The sequence below is a fragment of the Tupaia chinensis genome, unplaced genomic scaffold (genome assembly GCF_000334495.1).
Source record: "Tupaia chinensis unplaced genomic scaffold, TupChi_1.0 Scaffold145528_1, whole genome shotgun sequence".
In the NCBI taxonomy this organism is placed as follows: Eukaryota; Metazoa; Chordata; class Mammalia; order Scandentia; family Tupaiidae; genus Tupaia; species Tupaia belangeri.
In genome coordinates this window covers 346,401-354,293 of record NW_006205385.1, presented here as the reverse complement: position 1 = coordinate 354,293, position 7,893 = coordinate 346,401, and positions in this window count along the sequence as shown.

Below are 7,893 nucleotides of genomic sequence, written 5' to 3'. Positions count from 1 at the left end.
TCATGCACAATGAGCCATAATATGTTTTTCTTTGGAGAGGTTTTTGCTATAGGGTGCATGCTCTCATCAGAAAGACAGAGAGAGACAGAGAGATAGAAAACGAGAAATCACGCCCCAGGGGGGATGGTCACACCGCAATCCCTTCTCCTCCATTCTCCTCTTGGGATCTTGGGCATGCACACACATGCACCTGGCATGAGTTTTAGCCACCAGGTCCAGGACTCGAACCGTGGTCGGCTACATGGGAGTCCAGCAACATAGTCATTATGCTAACTGCTGGTTCCCATAATATGTATTTTTTGAAAAACTTGTTTCTTTTTTTCCTTTAGTCTTCCTTACAAAGTGAATTCCCATGTGCTTTGCTCTGATTATTAGCTATTTTAGAAGGTATGATTATTGAATAAAAATTGCTCCTGACTGTCATAGCTTTGGTCACTGAATAGGAGTAAAACCTCTAGTTTCCCAGATACCAGGAGATATTCTTTGAAGTTTGTGAATGTTTTCAACATTGAACACTAAACTGTATGTTTTTAAATGTGCACGTTGGGAAATAAAATTGTGCGTGTGTGTATATATAAGAAGTAGATATGTTTCAAATGAGAATCACATTTAAATAAAAATATTTCACATGATATCTAATTGGGTTTATCAGCTAGCATAACGGTGAAGAATTAGCCTGCAATATACCACATTTGGCTCATATAACTTAAAACTATCTGAAAAGGTAAGATAGTAGCTATAAGTGACCATTTATATTTAAATGAACTAGAGTTAAATAAAACTTTCAAATATTTTCTTTTTTTTTTTTTTTTTGGAGAGATTTTTGCTATAGGGCGCGGGCGCTCGCCAGACAGACAGAGAGAGACATAGAGACAGAAAGCGAGAAATCACCCCCCAGGGGGGATGGTCACGCCGCAGTCGACTATGTGGGAGTCCAGCGACATAGCCATTACGCTAACTGCTGGTTCCCTCAAATATATTATCTTTTTAAAAAATAATTATTTTCTTTAACTTTATTTATTTATTAATTTATTTATTAATTTATTTATTTTAATTTGACCAAAGAGGGACAAAGAGAGAGAAAGTGAGAAAGGAAGCCATCAGGTCTGGAACTTGAACCATATTGGCCATGTGGCAGTCCAGTGCCCTTAACCACCACACCACCTGTTGGCCCTAAATTTATTTTCCTAGCTTCGCTACACATGTTTCAATTGCTTAATAGCCACATATCAGAAAATGCATATATGTAATATATCCCATAATATAGATCATTCTGTTGGATAGTGCTCTTGTAAATTGTCAGTTTGCTTAGATTTTAGGCAATGAGCATGTTATCTTCTTCATGGTGGATGTATGCTTCTGTTCATGGGGAAGGAAGACCTCGTACTGGAGCAGTGGTTTATTTTCAGTCAGTATAAAAGTAGAGTTGTCATTTAAAAATCATTCTGACTTGAAACCAGCAGGTGGCATAGTGGTTAAGGCACTGGACTCCCACATGCCTGACCATGGTATGAGTCTTGGACCTAGTGGCTTGAAAATCATGCTGGGTACATTTGCGTGCATGCCCAAAATCTCAGGAGAAGAAAGGATTGTGGTGTGGTCATTACCCCTGGGGGATGATTTCTCACCTTCCCTCTGATTCTCTCTCTCTGTCTCTCTCCAGCAAGTGCATGGGCACTTTTACTAGGGCAAAAACAAAAAAAATCAGACTTAATAATTTTCAACAGTGATTCTGTTCCATCCTTTCTGTTCCAAGTTTTAAAAAGGGGGAGCTGAGGTCAGCAGATGGTGTAATGGTTGCATCACTGGACTCCCACATAGTTGACTGTGGTTCTAGTCTCAGACCTGGCAGCTTAAAACTCACACCAGCATGTATGCATGCCCAAGATCCTGAGAGAAGAATAGAGGAGAAAGGATTGTGGTGTGGCCATCCTGCCGGGGGGGGGGGGGGTGATTTCTAGCTTTCTTTTTCTCTGTCTCTCTGGCAAATACACATGCCCTATAGCAAAGATCTCTCTCAAAAAAAGGGGTGAAGAATATTAAAAATTACTGTCTTCTTCTCCTATTAGATATATCAAATAAAATGATTAAAATGTAAGTCATGTGACAACATAGGTTTATGTATCCCTTTCATATCATATCCTTTAAATGAGAACAAACTAATGGAATCCTAGAGGGTGCTATACCAAATTCTTTTGAATATGTCTTGCATAGTTCTGGGATTATTTTAAATGTCTTTCAACCACACCTGTACCTAAGGTTTCTTAGTAGCTTTACCCTATTGTCTGGGTCCTACATATTTATTCTTATATTCGGCCTGTATTCCTTGTATTGGTAAGGGAATTTGTCCTTACTAGTTTAACCTCAACAGTTTCAGTGCTACTTGGACCTAAATCAAGAATCTGTAACTGGAAGGAATAGCCCCCTGGACCACTCTGAGCCATGTCACAGACTTGTGTACCCTTCCTTGAGTTCCCACTTGGCATAGAAGAGGAATGGGATGTATTACTCAATGCCCACAATTATGAAAAAATACATGCAGTAAAGAGGATGGACTAACTTTTAGGAGAAAATTGATCAGCAGTGTAAGCAAACTTAAAGTTTACTGACTTAACCAATAATGGTCAAAACCACTAGACTTATAGGATGGAACTAAATGTTTCTCAAAAACTCTTTGCCTGTCATTTACCTGAGGAAACTCTGTTTCCTTTACCTCTCTAGTGGTGTCACTGCTAAATTAGGAAACTATCCATCATGCCTCTTTAGGTAGTAAGTGAAGGAAGGAGACACAGAAGACATTTCATTGGACGGGGAAAGATGTATTGGCATCTTGGCTGTGTAGAGCCAAGCAGGAAAGGGTGTATGATGCACAGTCAATTTTGAAGTTGATATTTCCAGGGATGATTTCTCTCAACTTTATTTTAGAGATTGGTTGAGCACTTGAAATACAAATTTTCTTGAGAGCACTGTATCTAATAAAGAAACTGAAATTCAAAATAGTCTTGGTTCAGAAGTGAGAGCAATGAGGGCTTCAAATAAAATGACTTCTTTATCTATTACTGTTAGGTAAAGTTTCTCACATCGAAGTAAGCATCACGGAAAAGCCCAAGAAAGATATGTGGCCCTACTAGACTGTTGAACTACACTGTTGAGTTGACCTGTTGATGAAGTTAAATGCTTCCCACTTTCCTAGACTCCCTGTGTTTAGCTTTTGATCTGGTGCATCATTGCAGCCCTGAAAGACTATTTTAATAATTAAAAATAGATCAACAATAAAGTTTTGACTATGATATCATAAATTAAAATTATTTGTCTGCAATATTACTTTCTGAAAACTGATAATAAAAGAACCCAGGAGAGATTTGTCTTCTTGGTAAATCTTCTTATGGTATTTACAACGTGACTGTCATTTATTTTGGCACAGAAAGCATATTATTGCTAAATGCATCTCACATGATAAAGAGACTTGTGGGATATTAAATAATTTAGTCAGTTTATTACCAAAATGGCATACTCAGATGAGATATGATATACAAACTTTGAATACAAAGTCATTTAAAATGTAGTAAGTGTCCATCAATATAAGAAAGGTCTGGAACAGGGAGTAGCTTGCCTTTTTTTATTCATACCTTGAAAACTTTTTGCTCCTTTGTATAAAACCTTGCTATTCCCCTGGCCTTGAGCCTACTCTGACTTGGACAGGAATGATTAGCAACCAATGAAACAATATCTGTTTATGAAAGCAACGCTGGAGAGCTACATGAATAACTCACAGGCTAGGCAGCTCCAGAGTCGCAATCAGTTGCATGGGTGATTTACTATTTCTGCAAAATGTTCTAACTGCATTAATCTTTGCTTGGAACCGAGTCCCTGCAGAAAGTGACACAAGATATAAGTAGCTTCAGTCAGACACTGGAATAGAGTTCTGTCAGACAACTTCCAGAGGCTACAATGAATCATCCTGCTACTTATTTTGAGCAGCCCCACAAATACAATAGGAAGGTAAGAGGCAATTCAGTGCCTTGGTGGCTGGTCTTGAACTGATTTAGACTTTTCTTTCTTTCTTTCTTTTTTTTATTGCTGTCCTATAAAATTGTAATCTCTAAAATAAGGAAGGTCAAGGGAAGAAAGGAGATGTGTCACTGGGGTTGTCCAAGGGCTCTGCTAGGACCACCACATTGCGCAGTCCCAGAGGGGACGCCTCTTACTGGATTGGGCAACACAGAGCTGTGTAGCAGGATGGCCATATCGATGTGGATTCTGGTACTATGCTACTATACTACACCATGACCTTGAACTCACCTCTGTATCTTACCCTGTAGACCCACTTTTATTTTCCAAATCTGTCCTATCTTTACATACTTCTCATGTTGTATGTGTGTGTGTGTGTGTGTGTGTGTGCACATACATACACATGTTTGCAGGTGTTGAGGAGCAATACTTAACTATCTATGCATTTCTACTCTTAAAGTGAAAAAAATACAGAATAAACACTCCTGGTGAATTGTTAGTTTCTCACTCACTCCCCTCTGTGTTACCAGATGACGAAGGAGTGTTGTCCAAGGGGTTGGAATGAATTCCATAATGACACAGCATGAATTATGAAATGGAATATAATAGGAAAAAGGAAATATCATAAACCAGGATAAGAGAGAGGTACATGAAGTTCTCAGTCTCTCCTAATCCCCCAAAGAGGCATGCCAGCATGGGCGTCTACTAAAACCAAAACAGGTTTTGCTGATGTGGGGGGACCTCCCATCCACCCCATTCAAACCCCTCTTTCTAGGATGGCATAAAAAATGGCTTCATTATTAGAGAAACACACAGATTACTTAAATCACACAGATTACTGGGCATTAAGCATTCTGGATTAGTAGTGTTTACCGTTTCCAATGTGGTCTGGGTCAGTTATTTTGTGTTTGAAATTTGAGATCTGTGGGATGACACGGTCTTCCAGACTGCAAAAATGATGGTCCAAGTCCAATAGAGATATAAACTTAAGGCTGGCCTTCACCAGGGAGATGGGTGAGGCTTCAGACCCAACCTAGTTTATTGTTTAAACAAAATACGTTCATGTCTGGAAAATTCTGCTCTTTGAATACTATTTCCCAGGCTAAGCAGAAATATTTATCTAACTAGTGAATCTGGGAAATGGAAGAAGTAGGGATATGTTGCTTACTATTTTTCTACAAATCTAGTCTCTCCTTGACAATAAAGATTCTCTGTGTACTCATATATTTTATCTTGGGGAGGAGATTGTGCTTCCTAAGAGAGGTACATTAGTCATCTACTGCTGCATAACAAACTATCCCAAAAGTTAATGACTTGAAACAACATTTGTTAGCTCACAGTTTCATGGGTCAGCAGTCCCAGTTAGGTTTATCTGGCACATCCTCTTCTTCGCAGTCTCTCAAGGGCTGAAATCTAGTTATTGGGCAGACCTGCAGTGATTGCAAGGCTTGATTTGGGAAGGATTCAATCTGAAGTTCACTCATGTGGCTATTGGCTGTTTCTTCAGAGGCTTCTCACAGGTTCTCTCTATGTAGGGTCCTTTCCAGAGGGCAGGTCTCAACAGGGCAGCTTGTTTCATCAGAGTGAGCTAGCTGAGCAGAACTGGAGAGAGAAAGAGTACAAGCAAGGCTTGTAAAATCAAGATTCTTTATAATGCAGTCTTGTAAATGATACCCTATACCTTTTTTCTGTATTCTTTTCATTATTGGCAAGTCATTAGATCTAGTCCTTCATCAATAAGAGGGGATTATACAGGATGTGAATATCGGGAATATACAGGTGTGTATTAGCATCTCTGGAAATAATGTCAGAGGCTGTCTGTGACAGGTGAGTATCAGAAAGTGCTTCATGGCTACATATTTATGTTGTTTTCTTCAGTATAGACTTAATATCGTATGAAGCTGATATTTTTATCTCCCCTCTGCCTGTCTCTAAATCTTTCTCTCAGTTGAATTTGAATTCAGACTGGGGGGGACGATATTTTTGCCCTTACCTTTATCTCTTTCTACATCTTTTTTTCTTAACCCTATATATTAGTTAGGGTTCTCCAGAGAAACAGAAACAAATATATACATCCACATGCATGCATACACACATACATACATATGCAGATGATCCTGGACTTATGATGGGATTGCTTCCTGATAAACCCAACACATTTTAAAATGTTATAAATCGAAAATACATTTCAATGACTAATTCAAAGTGATGTTTCTGCTGAGTGTGCATTATTTTCTCACTTTCACATCATCCTAAGTCAATGACTTACTATATAGAATATATAATACACACACATATATGTATGTATATGTATATACAATGGGCACATATATGTATATGTACATACAACACATACATGTATGTATATAATGCACACATGTGTATGTATATGTGTATATTATACATATATAAGTATATGTACATGTATATATACACATATAGATGTATATATATGACACACACACATATATATATAAAATATGTGTATATATAATATGCACATGTATATGTATGTATGTGCATATATAAAAACACACATATATGTATGTATGTGTATATATATTATATGTGTATGTATGTATGTGTATATATATATATTATATATATATAAACCTCACCTCTGAGGGAATTTATTGTGGTAATTGGTTTGGCTCATGTGATTATATAAGCTGAGAAGTCCCAGGATAGGCTCTCTGCTAGCTAGAGCTACTGGGATGCTGGTTGCATGGCTCAGAACAAGTCTGAAAGTCTTAAGACCGGGGAAGCCAATGGCATAATTCTCAGTCTAAGGCTGAAGGCTTAAGAACCCCCCAGGTCCACTGGTGTAAGTCCTAGAGTTCAAACCCTGGAGAATCTAGAGTTGTGATGTCTAAGAGTAGAAGAGTGTCAAGTTCTAGGAGAGAGAGAGCAAGAGAGAAAAATCATCACCTCTTCTGTGCCTTTTCTTTGTTTTTTCTGAGTTCCTAGACAACTGGATGGTGCCCACACAGACTGAAGGCAGATTCCCCACTGGGTCCACAACTTATACACCAATCTCTGGCAATATTCACAGACATGCTCAGAAGTAATGCTTTAGCATTTCCCTAGGTATTTCTTAATCTAGTCAAGTTGACACTTAAAATTATCCATCATACCCACATTGATAAAACTTGCTGGTTTTTGTCACTGCTTTTAAGAAATTTTTATTATGTTCCAAGGAGTCTATATTCAAACACACATCAATTTCTAGACCTATTATCTAAGTATGAAAGAAAATACAACTAGAGCTATTTTCCTCAGTGGGGAATCACTTGATTCTGGGGGTGGGTTTCCATTTAGTAAACTCCACTTCTTTTAACTTACTTATTTGTTTAGAGTAAACTCCACTTTCAATCCAGCCCATTAAGATAAAATCAGTCTCACATTTACATCTTATTTTTTTCTTTTTAAATTGCTATAGAGCATGTGCACTCTCCAGAGAAAAACAGATAGAAAAGGAGGGAAAGAAGGAGAAAGCACCTCACAGTGAGATGTGGTCATGACACAATTCCCTCTCCTCCATTTCTTCACCCTGTGTTGATTTTGCACATGCATGCACATTTGCCCAATGTATTTTGCCTGACATATCTCTTTCTTTCTTTCTTTCTTTTTTTTTTTTTTTAAGCCAGAGGGCTTGACTTCAAATTTTTGTTGGGCATAGGGGATCTGGCTCCCTCAACCACTAGGTTACAAGGATGGTCCACATTTTTATTTTTCTTTTTTAATTTCTTTTATTTTCTTATACATTTATTTTTTACATTCACTGTACAGCTTTTTTTTTTTGAGAGGTTTTTGCTATAGGGCGCGTGTGCTCGAGGAATTTTCCCAGTATGAATACACTGTATATTAGATCAGTCAAAGATA